Source organism: Ascaphus truei, chromosome 14 (genome assembly GCF_040206685.1).
Source record: "Ascaphus truei isolate aAscTru1 chromosome 14, aAscTru1.hap1, whole genome shotgun sequence".
NCBI classification, from domain to species: Eukaryota; Metazoa; Chordata; class Amphibia; order Anura; family Ascaphidae; genus Ascaphus; species Ascaphus truei.
Window position 1 is genome coordinate 33,213,237 of NC_134496.1, and position 25,668 is coordinate 33,238,904.

Genomic DNA, 25,668 nt, shown 5'->3' on the forward strand with positions numbered 1-25,668 from the left:
GTGATTGAGTGCTCACTCGCTAGGTTTTCTTTTTCTTCTAGTCTATGCCAATTATCTTACCTAGATAGCACCTCACACCCTTACCCTTAGCTGTGCTGGGGCTCCCTTCTATGTGTGTAGCTTTCCAAACTGCACTGAAGATCCCTCAAATGTAAGTGCTGCATGAATAATATTGCCACACAGAACTTGCATTAACCACAAGTGCCCTACTGCATGTGAGCTGAAACTAAAGTTACCCCTTGTGACAGCAGGGGCAAAATGGTGAGCATATTAAAGGTTAAGTCCAGCCATTGCCCCTATCCCTCTAGTCTAGATGGACCTGCAAGAATCTCTCTTATGGGGCTTCTCTGGCCTAAAACCCTGTTTTCTACTATGTATCTCTATACGTGTAAACCTTTCAATGTATTCCTGTGTACAGTAAACTGTAACTGTATTTGATTGTTCCCTTGGTGTGCTAGGTTAGTAATACACTTACTCAGCCTGCACGTCAAGTGAATAGGTTCTCGCTAGTTGAGAGGTGGGAGGTACAGTGCGGGGGACAAAAAGAGACTGGGGGTGGGTGGCCCTCAAGTCTGGGAGGCATTGGTCCAAAATCCTGGAGCCTTTGTCTGCCCCAGACACTGAGGTGGCTGCTGCAGGGCCGGTCTAAGGTTTTGCAGGGTCCAAGGCAGCATGTTGGCAGCGGGGCCCCCCTGTAAAAAAATAATTAAAAAAATAACGTGACTTCCCTAGACCAGCAGCCGTCCTCTGGCAGCGTCACAGCGTTATGTGCAGGAGGCAGCCCACTGCGGAGAAGGCTAGAGCAAGCACGCACACCCTCCATCCCACCTACTTCTCTGCCAGTCCACTGGCCCCGCGCTCCTTCCTCTTCCTCCTCCTGTCGGCGCCGGGATCCATCATCCGACCAGAGGGAGGAGCTGGAGGAGGGGGCCACGAGCTCCCTCCTCCAGCTCCCTTCTCCGGTCGGATGAAAGTTTGATCCCGGCACCAACAGGAGGCAGAGGAAGCCCCCGAAGGCTCGGTATTCAAGGCAGCCCCAAGGCCGGCCCTGTGACCACGACCTATCTCTGTGGCAGATATCCGGCCAGCCAGTCGAACCATTGCTAAGTATGAACCCTGTAGGCTTTTTTCCGAATGGCCAGTTTGCAATTCCCACTGTCCTGTAAGCCCACCCCTGGGAGCCATCCTGGCGGCACCTTCACACCTCAGCTCGAATTGGTCACGACACATGAGCTGGTTCTCACGCAGCATCTGCGCTGTGATTCATCGTAACCCCATCTTCCATGCTTTCCTACAGAGACAGGGAAACTATGTAACGGCGAGCTGATCTGAGCTCCACAGACTGTACCGCAGTTAGTGTGTGTAAGATGACTAAGCGATGTGGTCCAAGGCTGTGCCGGAGACATCCCAGAGCGAGGCTCAGTGCCGATCCGAGCGGGGAAATTCAAACTTGCTTTGTGCACTGGCACTTTTAGTTTGCTGGTTATCACCGGGAGCTTTGCCAGAGATACTGAGACTGAAGCTGGCGAGCAGGAGATTTGAAATTGCTTTGCGATGAACTGCATCCCCAAGGTCTGCGAGACCTGAAACCCCTACAGATGTGGAAGTACTCCTGGGAAAGCTTTAGAAGTGGCGCCCAGCACCTAGTTAGCTAGAATTTCCCCCAGTAATCCCCTTGAGTGTAAGCTCTTTTTGTGATTTGTGCTGTGTCTGCTGACTCTGCCCAAAATAAATATCCTTTTATTTGACTCCTTTTCCCTGTCTAGTGCCTTGATCCCGGGGAATTGTCTTAGTCTCCTGTGACACCCCTCCCCAAATTATGCCAACATATCTATGTTAATGCTTTTGTATCTTCATTACACCCAACAACAGTTGGCTATTACCCTCCTGGACCACTGCCCTTACTCCACTGGCCCTTGGAATCCTGCATTGCTCACCAGTAAGGAACCTACTCTTGCTTTCTCCGTCAACCAGCTCAGTGAGCCACATGCTCTATCCTTTCGGGGAGGCTTTCAGAGGATGGAAGAGGTAGGTCACAGGACGACAGCCCCTCATATATCCTAGCCCTCTCTCATCCTCTTCCACACCCATAGCATCACTGCAGGTCCCTAGGGTAATTCTCCCTTGCCCTTATTTGGTCAGGTTCCCTTAGTAGTGTGCTCTCCATCATCACACCGTTATCAGTAGTCACTAAGCGCCACCTTGTGGCAATTAGCTGCTTAAACAGTTTATCATCACACATAGGCTTCTGATTTGCTCATATTCAAGGAAATGGGCCATAAAGTGAATTATGGGATAGCACCGCTTAGTAAATATGTCTCTTTATCCCTTCTTATTTAATAATATCCACTGTACATTCTTTAAAATGCAAATTTTCTGATTCAATTGAGGAAACTACTGCTAATTATCTTAAATGTTCTTTATCACATTAGGATAATCTCAGAGAATGACTGACCCTCCAATACTGGGCCCCAAAAAAATAGGTACACGTTAGTTCCTCTGTCAATGTGGTAATAAAGGAGTTTACAAGCAAGTCTGCACCTCGTATAGAGGTTACATGATGACCAGTGACGGATTTCGGCTGACAAGGCTGTAGCCTAGGGCGACATTTTTTTTGGGGGGGCCAAAGTTTGTGTTTTATGTGAGAAAGCCTTAACTTTTCTGGCACGGCCCCCTCCTGAAGCATTGCGTTGTCATGGCGACCCGACGTCAAATGACGCCACGTGACGATGCATTGCCATGACGATGCCGTGTCATGTGATGCTACATTGCCATGACAACGCGGCATCACATGATGTCATGACGTTGGACGCTGTGGTGGAAGGGCCCCGGAGCCTACAGGCGACAGAAAGATAAGTCCGTCACTGATGATGATAGATACAATTCAATATAGGCAGAGCTTATTTTACTCATGTTACTCGTAAAATATTTGTATTTCTGAAATTATTTGTATATATACTAATTTATACATAAAATAGAAGTGGAGATGAATTTCCCACAACACAATAATCTTTCATCAATCAGTCACCGATTTGCAAGCTGCTGTAAATAGCTAATGTCTCAGAGCCGAAACCAAAGTCAGTGACCCCTCTCCCCCTCAATTCTCACATACAGCCAGAAATACTGTAGCTACACCTGGTTTTAATAGGCACAGAATGTAAAAGAATAGGTACAGTTCCTGCTAAATAGGTTCAGTGGGAGGGCATGGAATGATAATTGCTGCAATATTATTACAATTATACTCATCAAGTATTTATTTATAAATCAACACTGCACACTGCTGCACTGTACAATGTAAATGTGCAAGAGATTAGCAAGATCACTGCAATATTTCCAGGCGGATCAAGTTCTAAAGAAACAATAATGAAAATGATAGCAGCTGAGCCGTCCTGTATCCCAGCTTCCATCTTTCATGTTACAGAGATCCCCATGGAGAAGCGTCTGTGGGTCAGAGAGTAACAGGGGAAACGCACAGGATCAGCATCGCAGGTCGGGCAACACTCTACGGCAGTGGTTGTCACCTTTTTTTTGGTAATCCAGGAATATGGATTACTGTAAATCGGATCCCCAACCCTCTCTAGTAGCGTGTCTGAGACCAGATGCATTGTAAGGAACCCCAACCCTCTCTAATAGCGTGTCTGAGATCAGATGCATTGTAAGGAACCCCAACCCTCTCTAATAGCGCGTCTGAGATCAGATGCATTGTATGGAACCCCAACCCTCTCTAATAGCACGTCTGAGATCAGATGCATTGTAAGGAACCCCAACCCTCTCTAATAGCACGTCTGAGATCAGATGCATTGTAAATTCTTCTGTATTTGGTACAATTTTCAAATTACCTGAAAATTGCAGGGAACTTATTAGGGATGCTCGTGGTACTCAAGGGCTACTAGGAATCCATGGTTAAAAACACTGCTCTACACATGACTTAATTAGACCTCGACCCTAAGGACATGTGCGCCCTCAACCCTCGCAACCACCCTTCATTAAATGACGCACATACTCATGGTTGGGAGAAGCAGGTCGCAGCTTTATTACAAATATACAGAATATAACCAAAAACTAGGGTACCTGCTAAATTTCTCCATAAACCATCCATAAGCCCGAGTGATACCCCCAGGTTGTAACTTTATTTGCCAAGTAGCCACCCAAGCCATTTGAAAAGTCACTGCCATACTAGCCGCTCATGCCAAGTATAACCCCGCTCTCACCCAAACGACTACTGGAGGTACCATAGACCTTCCCACAAGGAGACAACTTCCACAAGGGTCCCTCCCCATCTAACACCTTCTTGCTAACTATTTTTTAAACCATGTTTTTCTTTTTCTGTAATTATTAAAGTACCCCTGTTTTAGCACCTCAAACCTCCTTACCCAGCCTCATTCAGTTGATACAAATGAGGGCACTTAAATCAGGGAGCAACTCCCACACAAAAAAAGCCACTCACAGAGGAACAACATCTCCATTTATATGCTATTTCCAAAGACACTATAAATGTGAGTATCCATCTTTATTCACATGCACATCTCACTGGAGAACAAACAGACTGCGCAATGTGCTTTTCTCTCTCTCTCTTGTATCCATTTCTAAGATGCAGATCTTATTATAACTGAGGACCGTGTTGAGTCAACACACCACTCCGCATTAAAGTGTGAGTTTAAACTCTATAGGAGTACCAGCAAGTTGTGCTTTATTTGAACATATGCCAAACTATGTTCTGAAATGGTAGAACGGTGGTGAGAATACAACGGCAAAAAATAGTAAAGAAGTATATGAGGTGCAGGGAGCCCCTTAGTAACAGTAACACAACACACAGGAGGGCACCCGCACACTCGTTGCTGCAGCGTCTTTCTCTCTGAGTGTGTGGGTGCCCTCCCGTGTGTTGTGTTATGTTCTGAATTGGGTTTCTGAGAGAACCCAGGTTTTATAGACTGTAGGACATTGTTTCTATTAGAGACATTTCTTCAGACATTTATCTATTTATGATTATTGTTTGCACATTATTGTTTAGACCTGGTCTCAGTCGATGGAAATGGGCTTCCCATACACCCAATAAAGGTATTGGGGCAAGAAAAGAGGGCCAGGTATGGGGAAAGTCCTGTCTGAGTAACTGCAGCTACAGCTGAAAGGCCGGTTGTGGTGTCCTCATGGGGAAGGGAACAGCTGACGTCGGATGTCCATCGTCACGGCATCCGGCGTCACACGTCACAGAACGTGCTGACTCGATGCCTCCACGTGTTTCGCGACACTTTTTCTTCTTGTTAAACTTCCCAATTCTTTCACTTACCTGGTCAGTCAAATCTGAAACTTCCTCTTTCTGTCTTGTAGTCTCACTTTTTACAGTCTCAAAATTAATCAGGATCTTTTCGTCAGCCTCCTTCAAGTTACAGACCTCTGTGCTGAGAACCCGGACCTCAGGGCGTGAGAGCTCCAACTCTGTGCTGAAAGCGTGAACCTCATACTTCTGCTTCCCATCAGTAAGGAGTTGGTCGACAATGCTCGATACCTTTGCAGCAGTAGCGTTTGAATGCTCCAGATTCGTCTTCACTTCATCCAACTAGTTCTGCAAGCGATGCTTTGTCCTCTACAAAGATACACGTTAAGCAATTGCAGCGGGCAGATACCTCTGTAACTCCTCATTAGCATCTCACTCCTTGTCCAATTGTTCACGGAAGGAATCACAATCTTGCCTAGCAGTTTGACGTGCACGAGTTAAAGCATCTTCATCATGGTTCAAGGATTCATCTTTCTCTTGCTCCTCCTTTTCCTTTGCCGCCATTCCCTTGACGATTCTGTCAGCCGCTCTGGTCTGCAGCACATCTCGACGCATTTCTGATGCATGTTTTCCTGACATCGCAGGCTCGTCAAATGTTTCTATACCTTCCACTGTAAATTGAGAAACACTTTTTTTTCTTTTTCATTCCCTTTGCTATGGTAGCTCCTGAGACATGAGTAGTACTGCGCACAGGCGCACTTAAAGACAAGTCTATAAAGCGCTAAACCTTAATGGTAAAAAAACATAGAAACATGAATAACCTCTATACACCTGTAATAGGGTATCTTAGTCCAATAAAGGAAAGTCCACAATAGGGGTAGATGCAATCTTCTTCAGAGAGGTGTTTCCCAACCCTCCTGTATCCCAATGTGATACTGCAGAGCAGGGGTGTAGAAGAGCACAGCAAGAACATGGAGTATGGGTCTCCGCAGTACCTGCTGGGGCAACCCATACTCCATGTTCTTGCTGTTTTTAATCATCAGTTTGGTAATTACGTTTCTCGTTACCTGCTATTGTCTCCTATTAAAAGGTTTTACACTATTAGGGGGGTGCTCCTCTACACCCCTGTTCTGCAGTATCCAATTGGAACATATTCACTGTTAACAGCTTCTGCTTCATCCTTGTGCTTAAAACGCGTTGCTAGTGCAGCTTTCATTTGCGGGTACTGCTCTTTTTCCGGGGCCACATATGAGTCATCCTGATCCTCATCATAAGGCTTCAATTCAAGACAAGCATTTCATTTCGGCCATTTTGAAAACCCATTTATTTTTTGTTTGTTTTTTCACACCCGACAGAGCAGACTTTACTGCCAGACCTTGTTAGTCGCGTTCGCTTTAACTGGCAGAGCGATCCTGGTTTTGTGTCTTCTGCCTGGGTTTGTGGCCTTTATATATTTTCTTCTACTGATCCCCAGGGGTTTGCATCTTACTACTGACACCACCTGTGGCAGGATGGCGTTGAGGTAGGGTGAGAAAAATAGATTTTGAGGCTTTAACAACCCTTCAGCGGTTTATTTTCCACATCACAACAGTTATATGCACTGTTCCTTTAAGGTAAACATAAACCATAAAATAAAAGCCTACTCCATAGTAGGGAGGCTAACTACACAACACAAATGAGGTATAGATGTTTGATCTCTCTATTGATAGTCCTTTGTATCTCATGATACACACTTTACCAGGTTCAGTGGAGTTGTTTTGTCAACTGATTCTGAGTTTATTTATGGATATGCTTCATTTGGTCTCTGTGTGTTCCCGCTTTATATCAGTTCCATCTCCTTAGTCCCTATTGGTTATTACATGCCAAAATTACAGCTATGGGCATACGAACCCCTCACATACAGGCATACCCCGGTTTAAGGACACTCACTTTAAGTACACTTGTGAGTAAGTACATATCGCTCAATAGGAAAACGGCAGCTCACGCATGCGCCTGTCAGCACGTCCTGAACAGCAATACCGGCTCCCTACCTGTACCGAAGCTGTGCGCAAGCGGGGAGACTATAGAGCCTGTTACAAATGCGTTATTTACATCAGTTATGCACGTATATGACGATTGCAGTACACTACATGCATCGATAAGTGGAAAAAAGGTAGTGCTTCACTTTAAGTACATTTTCGCTTTATATACATGCTCCGGTCCCATTGTGTACGTTAATGCGGGGTATGCCTGTATAGTTGTTATGATTACAGTGCTAATGTTAAAATATCTCTCTTGGCCATTTACTGGCCCTATACAGTACTATGTGGTCTGCAAGTTTTTATACTTGGGAATATTTCCATATTACCCTGATTTTCATAGTCTTCATCTACCCTTTCATTAGTTTCATTTCTTTTCCCTTTTCTTGATATCATTTAATTATCCCTTATATACGATTCTACGAACAGTATTTATTTAACATATTTTTGTTCTCATTTCAGCTTTTATTATTATTTTGCGCCACCCTTTGTGTGTTTTTTTTAACATATATGATGTTATTAAACGTTGTTTTAGTGGGCCGGCTGAAACGACTACATCAGCTGTGCCGAGCCCTTCGCTCGGGTCTGATTGGCCGCACACACCCCTCTGTTCGGCCAACCCACACAGACCGGGGGTTTAAATCTCCTTCAAGTGTCCTGTGTAAAACTATTCCCAGATGAAGTAGTCTGCGAACTACGAAACGCTTAGGATATTTTTGGATGTTTTATACCTTTTAACTGGTCATATGTTTTACTCTGTTTGCCACTACTACCAATGTGCGGCTTAATTTGGCTCCATGACACGCTCTGTGCGGCAACAATTTGGGGCGCTATACATTGATGTCATCAGCCACTGCTATACATCGCCGGGATAGTTTTTAGCTGGAGATTTACTCCCGTGGACACTAACTCCTCGATTGCTCCATCGGTGCCTGCAGTTGTTACCGCGATCCCACATGGTCACGATCGCATGACGGTGTGTTGATGCCAGAGGCTGCTGCTACTGACACTGCTGTACATGGGGCTTTAACGTGGAAACATTTCCTCTACACCGATGGAGCTTGCCCGCTGATTACTTGACAGAGGAGACGGTTCCTGTGCCTGCTACGCTGGGAGTATTGCATCCCTGTGTATGGTGCTGTTCATCTTGCAGAGATCGAATACCCCTCAATACATCCGGCGCGAGGTTCAGCGGTGTCGGTCGTTCGTCCGTTCCAGTGTGGTGTCCCATGTCATAGCTACATGAAATGTGTTAAAGAACTACTCTGATGTACACACAATACTTACCCGTTTATTGCCCAACATACATATTACAAACTTTACTTCACCATGAGTGTCATGTGCTGTTTTTTTTCTTAATTTCTTACAACACAACATAGTCTAACTGACTGGCTGGCTAGGCCAGTTCCAGTCCCAAATACTACAGGCTGTAGAATACGGTATAAAGAATAAATAGTCCTTTGCTGTGGTGCTGGTAAGCTCCAGGTAATCCCTCTGGCTACTGCAGCACCTTGCAGACAGGACAGCTCTGATCCCTCAGCAGAGTTGGAACGTCGGTTCCTTGAATACAAGACCTGTGTCCAGCAGACTTGTTTGCTATTGTGGAGATTCTGCTCCTGGGTGTGGGTCCCAGGCGGAGCAGGCCTGGGGACCCGTCCCAAACAGTGTCCTTCCTGGTTGGGGAAAGTCTCTCTCCTGGCAGGCTGCTGACTGCCTTTTTAAACCCCTTTTCGGTCAGGAGTCCAGTCTGCCTTAGGCCTTGACCCCGCTGCCTACTACAGCGTCCGCTGCGCTGGGGCGAGAGCTGCTCCAGCTCTCAATAGAATTGAGAGCAGGACTCGCGTCGAGCGATACGGCACGCCCTCCGGCGGTTCAGCCAATGAGGGCAAACCTGCCTGGTGACGTCATGGCCGCGCCCCCGTCACTCCCCCGCCACGCCCCCCCGGTCTCTCTTCCTGCAGTGAGCTGCAGACCAGGTAATCGGCTGCACGCGCCGCCAATCTCGCGGGCGCGCGTTGCAGCGGAGATACCGGGGCCTTAGTCTTAATTGGCTGCAGCTAGCTTCTCCAGAGCAGTTTAACCTCCTGTATGCTGGAAAATACACATACTGCACCTCACTGTAGCCTACTGTACATAGACAGTAACTGACACACCGACATATGGACCCCATCACTCCTAAATAGGCCTGCCTGCCATCTAGAGCCACATGCCTCTGAGTGACACCCCCCAACTCCATCACAAACCCAGCTATTGCTTCGTTCACCTTCCTTCTGGAGCGCTTAATCGCCTTCATACTCCTAGCCCCTCCACACAACCCCGGGAGCTATTTCCGGCCATACTAAGAAGGGGTTGCCCAAATCCACCAAAACCTGCACTATGTCCGTCTTCATCATTCTTATTAAATCTAACGACTGTACTGCCTTCAGATAATTTCCTCCAACAATGCTCACTTATATTACAGAAATGTAACGCTAGCTGTAACAAGTCAGGAAATTCCTCTATATCAGCATATCATCTGTAGGGGGAGACAGAAACCTCCATATATATTTTAAGACCTTTAAATATGAGGCTTGGCAAAAACTCCTAGCACAATTACAGGATAGAAACTTATTTTATTTTTATTTTTTTTATAGTGAATTTGTGTGCGGAGTTGTGCAAGAGGTTTGTGTATTAGCAACAAAACACAATGGTGCTTGTTTTCTGCAATAATCCTTGGAGGTCTAATTTGCATTCAACCCTATCCTGACTCTACGCTAAGAATGGTTATCACAAAAGGATATGATAAATCAGCGTGTGGTTTTATCCTCGTTCTGCAACGCTCTGCAAAGCCAGCAATAATTTATCAGATCACACCAGATAAAAAGCCTGAGCCATCAGCTGTGGAAATAATGAAATACCCAAGTAATTTGCGGTTCCCAAGTAAATCTAAGTCATTAATCACATTCACCACACAGAAAAAGAAACAATTTACACACAACTCAGGGGGCCTATTTGTATGGGTCAGACAGACACAGGACAGGACTGTGAGGGAGGAAGGGACCAGGGATGGGTGAAACTGTCAAAATTTGTTCTGTGATCTAAAATCCGCTGATGGATTGTTCCAGTTTCAATCCGTGCGAATTCATTAAAAAAAGCGTATTGGGTACAATCCGCTGGTGGATTTTAACAATCCAATTAGCGGATTCAGCAATCCGAATCCGTGGATTGCCTTATTAAAATCCACCAGTGGATTGCGGAATCTGCGGATTGGAGTCGGTGATAACAAAAATCCGGAAAAGACGAATCGCCCCTTTTGAGACTGATGGGTGGACCAAAGGAACCGATCGATCCGAGGCGGAACGAAATCCACAAAAAAAAATTCACCCATCTCTAGAAAGGACCAGGCGTTTATGTTAGAAACTTTCATGATGCTGAAATATCTCAAATTGTCTCGCGCGGATGTCAGAAAACATCCAAGTGGTTAATTTCTGAACAAAATGATTATCCAACGGATGTTTTAAGGAAGCTGAACAAAATAAATAATTGTTAAACAGCAACCTTTCCTTTTCAGTGGATGGGGAACAAATGGCCATCCACTTTCTTGTTGTGAGAACAGTTCTCCTTTTGTAAAACTTCACAGGAAAAAGGCAGAAGAGGACAGATCTGTGCTGTTCATAAAGATGTAGAACTCAGAAGAAAAAGTGAGGAATCTCTATATGCTGCACCATCTTTAATACTAAGGATAGAAAGTAGGGCGGTAGCTGTGTTGATCCTTTCTTCCATGTAGTAAAATAACTAGTGAGGGAGAAGGAGTAGGTAGTGTGATAACTTTTATTGGACCAACAGATAGTTGATAAGTGAAATATTATGACAGGGTGGATGTTGGCAGCTAGTGTGAAAAATAGCAGAGGATGCATAAGAGGCTGATATGTATAGTTATGTAATAGAGACTTGGACACACAGGAGTGAGAACCTGAATTGAAACAGACAGAGAGTGTGTGTGTGTGTGTGTGTGTGTGTGTGTGTGTGTGTGTGTGTGTGTGTGTGTGTGTGTGTGTGTGTGTGTGTGTGTGTGTGTGTGTGTGTGTGTGTGTGTGTGTGTGTGTGTAATATATATTGTATATGTAGTTGAAAGCAGAGATAAAACTGAGGTATCGCTAATAAAAACCAGAGGACGAGTGGGAAGTAACTACCCAATTTACCACGTGTCCTTCCAGAAGAAGCGGGGAAAATCCATAACGAATGGGAAGGCTCCAGGGGAAGATTAAATTACAATTGAAATCTTAAAAGAAGCTAGGAAAGAGGTAGAGAATTCCTTGCCAACTATTTACATGCTGCTTGATGAACAGGAAAATTCCAGAACAATGGAGCAATGCCAAATATATCCTTATCCACAAGAAAGTAGACAAAGAAGAGCTAAAGAACTACAGACCAATCAGTCTACTTCCAATCACTTCCAATATTTTTAAAAAGCTACTTACTAATCAGCTGCAACAGACCCTGGACTTTGCCTAGCCTAGAGAATAAGCAGGATTTCACAGTAGATGCAACACAATGGACCACATCCAAGTCGTACAAGAAGGGTTTTCCCAAAGTAATGAATATGAACGACCTCTCCGTTTAGGATTCGTAGTTTACGAAAAAAGCCTTTGATTCTGTCTACACTTCAGCGGTTCTAAATGCATTGAGGACAAAGCGTTGAAGAAGCGTACATTGATAATAGAAAGAACATTTACGAGTGCCACATCAGCCATTAGATTACATGAAGATACAAGCAAGATGAGGATCAGCGATGGAGCGCGGCTGGGAGACTCCATGTCACCAACGTTTTCACAGAAACACTTAAAGAATTGTTCAAGACATTGGAATGAGAAGCAAAAGGAATCAAAATCAACAGTAAATACTTGCGTCACCAACGATTTGCAGATGACGTTGATATTTTTGCCACAAGTTCAGAAGAACTCCAGGAACAAATCGGAGAACCGAAGCAAGTAAGAAGGTGGGCCTCCATATGAATCTCAGCAAGACCAAGGTGATATTCAACAAATGTGTCAACCCTACAAAGAACAAAATAAATGGAATAGAAATAAAATTGAAGACTATGGGGTCTATTCACTAAATTTCGATAAATTCATTGTAATATTGATCAGGTTGGCATGTTCCTACCGAACGCTATGACATTTGTGTAAAAACAGTATTCACCAAGAAAAATCGCATTTATTTTTTTTGCGTTTGGTAAAAAAAATGCCAAAACCGCACTAGTTTGTATTTGCTTAACGAGTGAAATGAACTTAATGTTCCATGAGCTGCATCTCCCTGCACAGCTTTTATAGGCGATCACTCAGTTTTAATTTTAATAACATAGGATTGAAGCAGGGAGTCTCTAGTGCTGAACCACATTCATTTCAGCTCCAGCACGTGTCGCGGGAGATTTAAACTTCCTGGATATACCGGCACCCCCTACAGAGCCCTGTACCTGAGGAAGCAAGGGGTCCCGAACCTGAAATGAACGCAGTTTAGCTCCAGGGACCCCTGCTTCAATTCTATGTTATTAAAATTAAAACACACCTTCATTATCTTAGTCACTAGGGGGCAACTACAAAGTTTACCCACTCAACTGCATAACTTCACTTCCTTTCATCTATGGAAAACAAATATACAGTTCCAGCTCTCCTCCCAAATTGGCTTGACATTTATTAGTTAGATTTCTACATTTTGATACTAAGTCTAGTAGCAAAGGAAACATTTCGTTTAGTTAGATATTTTGATTAAAAAAAAATTTCAAATCTGCTCACCTGTCAAGGTAAACTGTAGTGGTGCAGGTACTTCTACTAAATGAATAATATTTCTTACTGTCCTATGAACTAAACTTCGTGAAATATGTTAAAGCAATTTAGTGCAAATAAAAACTGTCAAAAGACAATAACAAGGCTCCCTTAGCATCACAAAGGAAAACTGTAAGTGCACAAATTCCTTAGTGAAAAATAATACATACAGATATTTCTCTTATTTCTGTTAGACACAGACATTCTGCACTTCTTCAGTAGGAGTGAAGTTCAGACTAACACTGAAGTGTATTATACCTATTTGCTAATTGTAGAATTGGCAAGGAGCTCAGAATGTGAAAGGAGGGGCCAGACACCTCCAAAAAATAAATAAAAAACTATTCAACAAAACAGAACCAGGTGAAGTAAAACCTACCTCTATAACGGGATGTATCAGTAACACTATATAATGCAATACCTTTATGGAGAATGCAGCTAGGAATAACATTTGGGAGGAGCGCCGGAATTGTATATTTGATATATACAGTATATATATATATATATATATATATATATATATATATATATATATATATACATATATATATATATATATATATATATACATATATAATGCATGAAATCACCAGCTAGGTGATAAAAGAAGACAGCACTCAGCAGGTAAAGTCCAAATAAACTGTATTCAGAGTATTCACACAAATTCCAACGTTTCGATCCTCATCAAGGGATCATTCTCAGGAAGGTGTTAGTATGTAACAATAATACAATTCCACACATCTACAAATATACAATTCCACACCCTCATATCTGGTATATATTATACCAGATGTGTGGGTGTCAATGCACATATTGTTCAGTACACTGTCTGTTTCCATTAAGGATCCCTCTCCTGTGTCTTAGTCATTTGAAAGCTTGTTGTTATCAGCTATAAGTTGGTCCAATAAAATGTATCACACTACCTACTCCTACTTCCTCACTTGTTACTTTAATACACATTCATCACTTGTTCTTTTCCTTTTTAATGACAATACACCCAGCCTTTGAGATTGATCCTTATCTGACATTTCAGACTGTCACCGGCAGGTTCAGAGATGTCTCTCTAGAGAAGGACACTATCCTCCTGACCTCCCATGCAGCTCCATGTAGACGGCTTGTCTGTGTGTCCCAGGAATATCTCACGTATTTGGTCCTTGGTGTCAGTTTCAGAGCTAATTTTAGAAAGCATGTGTCTGGGTCCTTCATTTCCAGCTCCTGCCTCGGGCTGTAACATGAGTTGTTGTAAGGATGGCAAAAGCACTTTGCCCCCCAGACTCTCAGAACTATCTCTGCTGCTTCACTCAATCACTGCTCAGATCCACTGCAGGATATAGATCAGGGAATATTCTGTCCCTGCACATTTATCCAAGACAAAGGTACATTATGGCTGCCCTCTCCCCAGAACTAAAGAATATACTTTTTCATTTAATTGTTGCATAAATATGTATTTTTCTAAATTGACACCTTTGCTCTTATTCTGTAAAATTTGAAAAACCCAGATCCAGCGCTGTCACACAGAATACAATTTATATTAAAACAGCTTCATTACCTTAGCAGCTAGCCACTAAGGCAATGAAGGGGTTCAACCTCAGCCTGTTTATTGGGGGCAGAGGGGGTGGATGAAGGGGGTAGTAGTCCCAGAGTGAGTGGTTAGGCCTGCTTGGAAGGTTGCGGGAGGAGTTAACCCCTTCACCACTATAGCGGTGGGAACCGCTATGGTAATGAAGGGGTTAACCAGTCCCCCTACCCCCCCCCCACCCCCTCCGGAAGGCCGAATCATCCATCCTTGGGGCAACTACCCCCTTCACCCAATCCCTCTACCCCCAAGAAACGAAAATAAACCCTACTACCCACCTCCTCTACCCCAACAACCCCCCAAACACATACAGTACAGTAATGGGCAAAATTACTATTATCCAGATATGAATGCAAACATTAGGCAGCCAGTATTAATAAAGTAAATAAAATGTTCAACTTATCCCTGCCATCATGAAGGGCGTCCTCGTCAGCATACTCCAGGTCATGTCCTAATAACTGCTATAGTAATTAAGGGATTAACCCAATCTCCCCCGCTACCCACCCGGGAGGCCTAACCACCCACCCCGGGACCACTATACCCACCCTCTACCCATTGACTGGCACAGTGGTATATCATACCCATATAATATGGGCATGATAAGCCACTACAGCAGTCAATGGTCAACCTAATAAAAATGATTAAAGCCAAAAATACACAATAATCAAAGAAATACCCCTGCACCTAAACACCCCAACAATAAAATAACTAAAAGCCTCAACTACACATCAATTACATGAATCTATCACAAAAACAGCAAAAGAATTCCAATTATGTTATTCTAAAACATAAGAATAAAAATAAATAAACACCTATCCAACCAACCAATTAAAGAAATAAAACCAGTAGCCAACAAAACAATTAATTAATTTAAAACCAGTAGTCAACAAAACAAATAATTAATTTAAAATGCTAACCAATCCTAAAATGTACTAAAAACTAGCCATCCAAATTCAAAACAATTTGATCAAAACAATAAACAGAAATCGAAAAAATAACAATCAATTAAAGCAAGCATTTGCCAAAAAATGCATTGGCTGTCACTATATTTATCTGTACCCTAAAGGGACACAAATTAATACAGTATCAGTCAATGGGCAATCACAAACATAAAAATAAATAAATACAAAAAAAAAAACCTGGAAAAAGACATTTACATACAGTACATTCAATATTTTACTTACCTTTAGAAGTTTTCACCCTTCGACTCCCAGCGTATCTGGAAGCTCTAGACCTGCGACGTCATCACCGGCAATCCATCTCCATCCACCTTGAAGAACAGGAACAGGTAACAAATCTTATTTCTTTAATCTTCTTTCACCTTCTTCTATTCTCTTCTGTCATTATTTTCTTTTATTCTATCTTCTATCTTCATCTGTCAATCCAAAACCCTCATGTTAAATCCAAACGGATGTTGCCATGTCGACTTCTTCCGTTAAAATGAGACGTACACGCCTTTATATAGTGTGACAGTGCTCGTCTCAAATCAGGAAGCGGACCCGTAGGGTTGAGGTAGGGATGCAAATAAACCGACCAGAGTCCTGTAAGAGTATCTGTAGTTGGTAAGCAGGCAGAGGTCAAGGCTGGTGGCAGAGTTGCAAAGTCCAGGAGACAGGCAGAGGTCATGGCAGGCAGAAAGCAGCTAGGTCGGGGTCATGGTCTGGGGTCAGCAACAGGGGAATCAAAAAAGACAAAAGGATAAAGCGTGACTGCAAAGACCAACAAGAGCTGCAAACGTAGGAACTTTGCAGCAAAACCGTCACGGATCGAGCAGAATCTTTACAGTACTCCCCTCTTGAGGAGAGACCTCCGGGCAATCTAAGCTGGTTTGGCAGGGAATTTCCGATGAAACGCCCAGACCAGGTTGGGAGCATGGACATCCCTGGATTTGATCCATGAATTTTCCTCTGGTCCATAACCTTTCCAATGGAACAAATACTGTAGCCACGGGATCTATGGGAATCCAGCATTTGGCTTACTTCAAATTCCTATATCCTCCAAATATAAGGATATTCGTTTGGAAAGATTTGGAAACAGTCTTTTGAGGGTTGAGTGAGATTTTTTTGCCTCTTATATACACTTTATTCACTTTCCATTTGATATTTGGTGTTTATTTTATTCACCTTCACTATTCACATTACTTTAATTGGCTTAGGAAGTGTTTGAGCGCCATCCAGTGTTTTCTATACTGTATTACTTCTAATTCCTCCTGGCCATCCACCAAGAACGGTCTAGGAGGGGGGAGGGTAGGAGGAGAGAAGGTGTTCTGGACGAACGGCTTGAGGAGGGAGACATGAAACAATGGGGGTATTCTAAAATTATCCGGAAGTTCCAGTTTGAACGCCACCGAGCTGACCTGTTTCAGGATTTTGTAAGGCCCAATGAACTTGGGCCCGAGTTTGGAGGAAGGCTGTTTCAAGCGCATATTTTCTGTAGCCAGCCAAACCTGATCTCCCACTTGAAACGGAGGCGGTGGTCGTCGATGTTTATCCGCCTGGGTGTTTTGCTGGTGGGCGGCCTTGGTCAGATTGGCCTGGATTTTCTTCCAGAGTAATTGGAGTTCTTGGATTTTGTCATCCACCCCAGGAACTCCGAAGGGAGAACTGGAAGGAGAAAGGGCAGCGGGATGCTACCAGTAGGCACAAAAGAATGGTGATTCCAGTGTTGAGTCGTGCTTCATGGAACTGTGGGAAAACTCGTCCCACGGGAGCATATCAACCCAGTTGTCCTGTAGCTCAGAAACAAAGCATTGCAGGAATTGTTCTAAGGACTGATTGGCCCTTTCTGTGAATCCATTGGACTGGGGATGGTAGGAAGAAGAAAAATGAAGGGAGATTCCCATTCTTTGACAGAAGGCCTTCCAAAATCTTAGACGAATTGGGATCCGCGGTCTGAGACTATATCCGTCGGGACTCCATGAAAGCAAAATATTTCCTTAATAAAGATTTCAGATAGTTCCAAAGCTGTAGATAGTTTCCTGAGAGGAACAAAATGAGCTTGACGAGTAAAACAATCGACTACTACCAGTATGGTAGTCATACCCCTGGATGGAGGCAGTTCATCGATTAAAATCCATGGATAAATGGGTCCACAGGCGGGTGGGAACGGGTAAGGGCTGGAGCAACCCACAGGGTAATGTCCTTGGCACCTTCGTCTAAGCGCATATAACGCAGGCTGCCAAAAACTCCTTTACGTCTTTGCGGATCTCTGGCCACCAAAAGATTAATTCGAGGAAATTGCAAGTCTTCCTAACCGCTGGTTGACCAGCCGTCTTGGATTTATGACCCCATTGCAACACCTCACTTTGGAATTGGGGGGGAACCGTCAGGAGAGAATTGTTGGGATAGAGCATCTGCTTTGATGTTCTTGGATCCTGGACGATAAGAGATCACAAAGTTGAACCAAGTGAAGAAGAGAGCCCACCTCGCCTGACGCGTCCCGAGTCTCTTTGCTCCTTTAAGGTTCTTGTGGTCCGTAAGGATTGTAATCGGGGAAGTTGTGCCCTCAAACAAATGCCTCCATTCTTCAAAGTCCATTTTCATAGCCAGAAGTTCCCGATTTCCAACATCATAGTTCCTTTCCGCGGTAGAATTTTTTTTAGAAAAGAAGGCACAGAGGTGATTTGGCGATTCATGCCTTTATCGCCCACTTATCGAGGCTTACAGAATAGCAGTGGGCATTTTGGCCGAAAAGGCCTCGATAAGTGGGTTATCGAGGCTTATAGAATAGGCCCCTAAGGCTCAGATCCACAAAGCTTCGGAAAGTCTAATAACGTCATGATTTAATAATCCGTAAAGGACATTATGATCCCAGAAGTTAACGCCCGACACAAAGCTAATTATATGCAAAAACAATGGCTATTACTGATCTATTTAGAATAGGCTTAACGCCATGTTAATTTAGCACTGCCTTGCGCTTCTCTTACCTAAAAGTGGCGATCTCCTTCCAGAACCTGAACACTGAAATATGGGTTTTTCAGGAGGAGAGGCAAAAGGCTCAAATAGGAGTACACCGGAGATGCCTGGGAGATATGCTAATAGGATATGCAAAGTATATGACTCCTAATTGCATATCTCCGAAGTATCTCAGGTGTACTCCTTTTTTAGTATAGGTGTCTCTTTGTAACGGATCCGCACCTTAGTTTGCTGTTTGCCTTGACTTACAGACCCGTGCAGCCCTGGAACACTGCTCCTGATGTTTGCTGCAGCTCCACCCTGGGTTCACTCATTAAAGCAATGCTGTCACACGCCCCTTCTGCTATTGGTTCACTGACCTTTAAAGACACCTTTCCCACAATGCTTCCCTGCCGAGCATAACCCTTCCTGGTTGTCACAAGTGGTCTGCCACAAGCCCTAAGGCTGTTGTGTTCTAATCTTTCTAGTTCTATTTCCTAGTTCACGCAGAGGTCTGTTCCTGTCTCCTGTGCTGAAGCGGAGTACTCTTCATGTTAACTTCAGATCCCTGTTTCCTGAGGCGGCTGCTAGTCTCATGCAGTGGCCTGTTCCTGTGCTGAAGCGGAGTACTCTTCATGTTAACTTCAGATCCCTGTTTCCTGAGGTCGGCTGCTAGTCGCACTCAGCGGCCTGTTCCTGTCTCCTGTGCTGAAGCGGAGGTCTCTCCAGTGTTGACTTCAGCTCCCTGTTTCCTGAGGCCTGCTATCCTTCCACAGCAAGAGCCTATCTACCGGTACCTGGGGCTCGCTGCTCATTCTCCATATCAGTGGCCGTGTCCTGGTTCCTGTGCTGAAGCAGAGGTCTCTTCAGTGTTGACTTCAGCTCACGGTATCCTGAGGCTTGCTGTCCTTTCTCTGCAGAGCCTATCTATTTGGTTCCTGGGGCCTACTGCTCATTCTACATAGCAGAGGCCGTGTCCTGGTTCCTGTGCTGAAGCGGAGCACCTCCCGTGTATCCCTTCTGCTTCCTGTTTCCTGTGGTCTGCTGCCCTACCCTTAGCAGAGGCCAATCTACGAGTCCTGAGGTCTGTAGCTCTCTCTCTCCTTGCACAGGCCGCTCTGGACTCTTGCGTTGAAGCACTGGTTTACCAGTGCTGCCTGGCGGCGTGCTCACTCCGGTCTGCCTAACCTTTCCTGAGACCAATACTATGGGCCCATGGTCGTCGCACGCGCAGAACCCACGCCCGCGCTCACGCTCCTAAGCTGAGGCGGGGAACTTCTGATTACCTGTTGCCGAACTCCTGCTTGAATAACGTTTACCCTGATCTCTCCAGTCCTGACCCTGGCTTGTCCACTGACGATGCTGCCTTCTCAACTCCCAACCCTGCTACGTACGACTACGAACTGCGCAATCTGGATCAGCCTGCGCGGTCTAAGGTCGGTTCTTATACAACCCCACCTCAGCCACGCGGTCCGACACAGGTTTGTGGCGAGCACAACCGTGACATTCTTCATCTCTCACCACCTCCGCTACACTATCTCTCTCTCCCCCTCCCAACCACTCTCTCTCTCCCCCTCCCATATACTCTCTCCCACTCCCCTACACTTAGGGTTGCCATGTGTCCTATCCAAAAATACTGGACACAATGGCGAAAGGTAAGAAACGCTCGAGAAAAGTCAGTGGGGTGGGGTCTGTGGAGAGTGCGCCCTCCCCAGAATCATCATCATCATCTAATTTCCCCCTATCATCATCATCTCATCTCTCCCCCCCCATTATCATCTCATTTCCCAATTCCATCATCATCATCTAATTTCCACCTATCATCATCATCTCATCTCCCCCCCCATCATCATCTCATTTCCCAATTCCATCATCATCATCATCATCATCATCATCATCATCATCATCATCATCATCATCATCATCATCATCATCATCATCATCTCATTTCCCCATCATTATCATAGTCCCCCCCTCATCATCATCATCATCATCATCATCATCTCATTTCCCTCATCATCATAGTCCCCCATCATCATCATCATCATCATCATCATCTCATTTCCCCATCATTAACATAGTCCCCCCTCATCATCATCATCATCATCTCATTTCCCTCATCATCATAGTCCCCCCTCATCATCATCATCATCATCTCATCTCCCCCCATCATCATCATTATTATCATCATCATCATCTTATTCCCCCATCATGATCTCATCCCCCCATCATCATCATTTAATTCCCCCCTGTCATCATCATCATCATCTTATCCCGCCCCCCCATCATCATCTCTTCTCATCTCTCCCTGCCCCCCCCCATCATCATTTTATCCCCCCATCATCATCCCATCCCCCCCTCTACCCCATCATCATCTTATTCTCCCACTCATCATCATCTCCCCGCTGGCCCCCCATCATCATCATCTTATTCCCCCCCCCCCCCCAAATTGTATTGTGTCCTTACCTTATCTCCTGGCACTGGTAGGCCGCAGACAGCACCGGAGCTTGTCTCTGGGCCGCCGGGGTGTGGGCTCCGCCCCCGCTATCCTCTGATTTGCCACCCTTTCCTCCACTCAGCGACAGCGCTGCGCACGAGTCCTCCTGCCTGCTCCCGGCCACGGTCCGCGGCCCGCTCTCTAAACACCAGCGCTTCCAGCCACACTTGCGCTTGCCGCCGCCCTTGTCACCGCCTCTGCCGCCCTCATGCTTGCCGCCGCCACAATGGTAATACACATATACGTGTCCGGTATTACCTCCAATTTTATACCGGACAGACATCAGAATTACCCGCCTGTCCTGTTGAAAACCGGATAACTGGCAACCTTACCCCTGAGGTGGCTGCATGAATCCCGTGTAAGTACCATCGCAAGGCGAAGTATGAACATACAGTAAGATATCAATTGGGAATCTGGGACTTTACCTCTATAATTTGGAGTTTAGTAATCCTGCTAGGAGCCCCTGCCTATGTCAGAGGGGTTCATTATCATTCTTTGTATAGATAGATTGGTTTTTTTATTGTCACATGTTTCATACTAACATGACCCATTATGTGGATATTCATATTGACAGTGTTCGACAAATCACCCAAAAATCTACTCGCCCAACCAAAAAATCTACTCGCCACCTAATCCCGCCCCCAACCCCGCCCCCAACCCCGCTTTAAAATAAAATATATAAATAAAATACATTTAATAAATTCCTAGTCAGAACAACATTCGTTTTTGACAAATGTATTTATTACATTATACTACACTCCACTTATACTAGCAAACTTGACACCCTCTACAATTCAATTTGTCATTTTGTTCTCCAATGCAACTACAACACACATCACTGCGAAATGCTCAAAGAACTAGATTGGTCAACTCTAGAGTCTAGGCGCAAAGTCCACCTTTCCTGTCTTGCCTTTAAATTCTTCATGGGCAAGCTACCCAGCTACCTGAACAAGCTCCTCACCCCTACCACCTGCAGCACTTATCACCTGAGATCAGACTCCAAAAGACTATTCATGGTCCCAAGGCTCAACAAAGTATCCGGACGTTCCTCCTTCTCCTTCCGTGCACCCCAAAACTGGAACAACCTACCAGAGACTCTCACATCCACCACCAGTTTAAGTTCTTTCAAATCTAAGGCTGTCTCACATTTTAACCTGGTCTGTAACTGTTTCACACGCTCATAATATATATTTTCTTTAACTGTGCACGCAATGTCTTGTATATAATGTACTAGCTGAGAGACCCGGCGTTGCCCGGGATGTAATGTTCCCGTTCCTCTCTCTCCTCCCCCCTCTCTCTGTTTGTCCCCCATTCACATCAATCCAGTCCCCCCCCTCCCTCCCTCCTTTACAGCTTCATGTAGCGTGTGTGCGTCAGTCACTGTGTGTTTGCTCGCGCGTCAGTGAGTCTGAGGCAGAAACACAAACACACACAGACTGACTGACGCACACACAGTCAGTGTGTGCCTCAGTCAGTGTGTGCGTGCGTCAGTCAGGCTTTGTGGTGCGCGTCAGTCAGTGTGTGCGTGCGTGCGGCAGTCAGTCAGTGTGTGCGCGCGGGGCGTCAAAGGCGGGGGGGGGCGTCAAAGGGAGGGGGGGCGTCAAAGGGAGGGGGGGGGCGTCAAAGGGAGGGGGGGGGCGTCAAAGGGAGGGGGGGGGCGTCAAAGGGAGGGGGGGGCGTCAAAGGGAGGGGGGGGCGTCAAAGGCAGGGGGGGGCGTCAAAGGCAGGGGGGGGCGTCAAAGGGAGGGGGGGGGGCGTCAAAGGGAGGGGGGGGGCGTCAAAGGGAGGGGGGGGGCGTCAAAGGGAGGGGGGGGGGCGTCAAAGGGAGGGGGGGCGTCAAAGGGAGGGGGGGGCGTCAAAGGGAGGGGGGGGCGTCAAAGGGAGGGGGGGGGGCGTCAAAGGGAGGGGGGGGGCGTCAAAGGGAGGGGGGGGGGGCGTCAAAGGGAGGGGGGGGGCGTCAAAGGGAGGGGGGGGCGTCAAAGGGGAGGGGGGGGCGTCAAAGGGAGGGGGGGGCGTCAAAGGGAGGGGGGGGCGTCAAAGGGAGGGGGGGGGCGTCAAAGGGAGGGGGGGGGCGTCAAAGGGAGGGGGGGGGCGTCAAAGGGAGGGGGGGGGGCGTCAAAGGGAGGGGGGGGGGGCGTCAAAGGGAGGGGGGGGGGCGTCAAAGGGAGGGGGGGGGGCGTCAAAGGGAGGGGGGGGGCGTCAAAGGGAGGGGGGGCGTCAAGGGAGGGGGGGCGTCAAAGGGAGGGGGGGGCGTCAAAGGGAGGGGGGGGGCGTCAAAGGGAGGGGGGGGGCGTCAAAGGGAGGGGGGGGGGCGTCAAAGGGAGGGGGGGGCGTCAAAGGGAGGGGGGGGGCGTCAAAGGGAGAGGGGGGGCGTCAAAGGGAGAGGGGGGCGTCAAAGGGAGAGGGGGGGCGTCAAAGGGGAGGGGGGAAGGGGGGGGGCGTCAAAGGGAGGGGGGGGGCGTCAAAGGGAGGGGGGGGCGTCAAAGGGAGGGGGGGGCGTCAAAGGGAGGGGGGGGGCGCCTCAAAGGCATGGATTCCTCCCCCTGCATTTCCTGCAGTGGACAGGAGGGGGGGGGGGCAGTGGACAGGAGGGGGGGGCAGTGGACAGGAGGGGGGGGGGGGCAGTGGACAGGAGGGGGGGGGCAGTGGACAGGAGGGAGGGGGCAGTGGACAGGAGGGAGGGGGCAGTGGACAGGAGGGGGGGGCAGTGGACAGGAGGGGGGGGCAGTGGACAGGAGGGGGGGGGGCAGTGGACAGGAGGGGGGGGCAGTGGACAGGAGGGGGGGGCAGTGGACAGGAGGGGGGGGCAGTGGACAGGAGGGGGGGGCAGTGGACAGGAGGGGGGGGCAGTGGACAGGAGGGGGGGGCAGTGGACAGGAGGGGGGGGCAGTGGACAGGAGGGGGGGGCAGTGGACAGGAGGGGGGGGGGGCAGTGGACAGGAGGGGGGGGGCAGTGGACAGGAGGGGGGGGGCAGTGGACAGGAGGGAGGGGGCAGTGGACAGGAGGGAGGGGGCAGTGGACAGGAGGGGGGGGGCAGTGGACAGGAGGGGGGGGCAGTGGACAGGAGGGGGGGGGCAGTGGACAGGAGGGGGGGGGCAGTGGACAGGAGGGGGGGGGCAGTGGACAGGAGGGGGGGGCAGTGGACAGGAGGGGGGGGCAGTGGACAGGAGGGGGGGGCAGTGGACAGGAGGGGGGGGCAGTGGACAGGAGGGGGGGCAGTGGACAGGAGGGGGGACAGGAGGGGGGACGCAGTGGACAGGAGGGGGGACGCAGTGGACAGGAGGGGGGGGCAGTGGACAGGAGGGGGGGCAGTGGACAGGAGGGGGGGGCAGTGGATAGGAGGGGGGGGCAGTGGACAGGAGGGGGGGCAGTGGACAGTCACACACACACACACACACACACACACACACACACACACACACACACACCACACACACACACACACACACACACAGCACAGTTGATGCCGCTGGGGAGGGGGAAGAGGTGATGCCGCTGGGGAGGGGGAAGAGGTGATGCCGCTGGGGAGGGGGAAGAGGTGATGCCGCTGGGGAGGGGGAAGAGGTGATGCCGCTGGGGAGGGGGAAGAGGTGATGCCGCTGGGGAGGGGGGAAGAGGTGATGCCGCTGGGGAGGGGGAAGAGGTGATGCCGCTGGGGAGGGGGAAGAGGTGATGCCGCTGGGGAGGGGGAAGAGGTGATGCCGCTGGGGAGGGGGAAGAGGTGATGCCGCTGGGGAGGGGGAAGAGGTGATGCCGCTGGGAGGGGGGGAAGAGGTGATGCCGCTGGGGAGGGGGAAGAGGTGATGCGCTGGGGAGGGGGAAGAGGTGATGCCGCTGGGAGGGGGAAAAGGTGATTGAGAGAGGTGTGTGTGTGTGTGTGTGTGTGTGTGTGTGTGTGTGTGTGTGTGTGTGTGTGTGTGTGTGTGTGTTATTTATTTTTTTTGGACCTTTGGCCCGTCACTCCGCCTCAGGCCAATGAGAGGTGTGGGGGGGCGGGCCAAGGGGGGTGGTGTGAGTGTGTGAGGCAATGAGAGGTGTGCGGGGGGCGGGCGGGGCCAAGGGACCAATGAGATTGCCGCTAGGGACACCGGACATCCAGCAGGCAGGCATGCATGCATGCAGCCAGGCAGGCAGGCAAACATACAGTGCTTTCACTAATATAGTATAAGATACCTTGTTCATTTATGTAACTGTACTTGTAACCATGTACTATTTGTTTTACTCTGAGCCCAGGACATACTTTAAAACGAGAGGTAACTCTCAATGTATTACTTCCTGGTAAAATATTTTATAAATAAATAAATACAATTAGTCATTGATACGTGTGTGTGTGTGTGTGTATAAGTGTGTAAATGTCGGATCTAGAAATAAAAGCCACAGGTGAATGACTAGTTTCCTGAACCCCCTTAACCAGTGTTTGGACGTTCCCCGCTTCACAATATCTAAAGCAGCAATCCCGCCTGGGATCTTACCTGATCCGCAGTCCCTCAATGTCCAGGTACCTCACTCCCGCAATGTTATAAGTTGGAGGGGATGTGTTCCCTACCTGTCTTCTGGGTTAGGGGGGGTTCCGATGTCTTCCGTGTGAAGCTTGAGTCAGATCTGGAAGAAAGCAGTATAAGTTATTTTGGTGTAGTATAGGACAGTTAAGATATATAGGGTAAATA

General features: G+C 47.3%; 1 protein-coding gene across 3 annotated transcripts in view; it reads right to left on the bottom strand.

The window, feature by feature from the left end:
• The window catches only part of OTOS (otospiralin), a 43,945-nt gene extending 18,338 nt beyond the window's left edge, over nucleotides 1-25,607 (bottom strand). For 2 of the 3 annotated variants that reach the window (XM_075570371.1, XM_075570370.1), the window contains exons 1-2: nucleotides 25,474-25,605; nucleotides 12,117-12,269 (exon numbers count right to left, since the gene is read on the bottom strand). The gene's annotated coding sequence lies outside the window, so the exon portion shown is untranslated. Of the gene's footprint in view, nucleotides 1-12,116; nucleotides 12,270-25,473 lie in introns of all 3 variants that reach the window. The other variant, XM_075570372.1, reaches the window with a different exon arrangement.
• Between the last annotated feature and the right edge of the window lie 61 nt (nucleotides 25,608-25,668).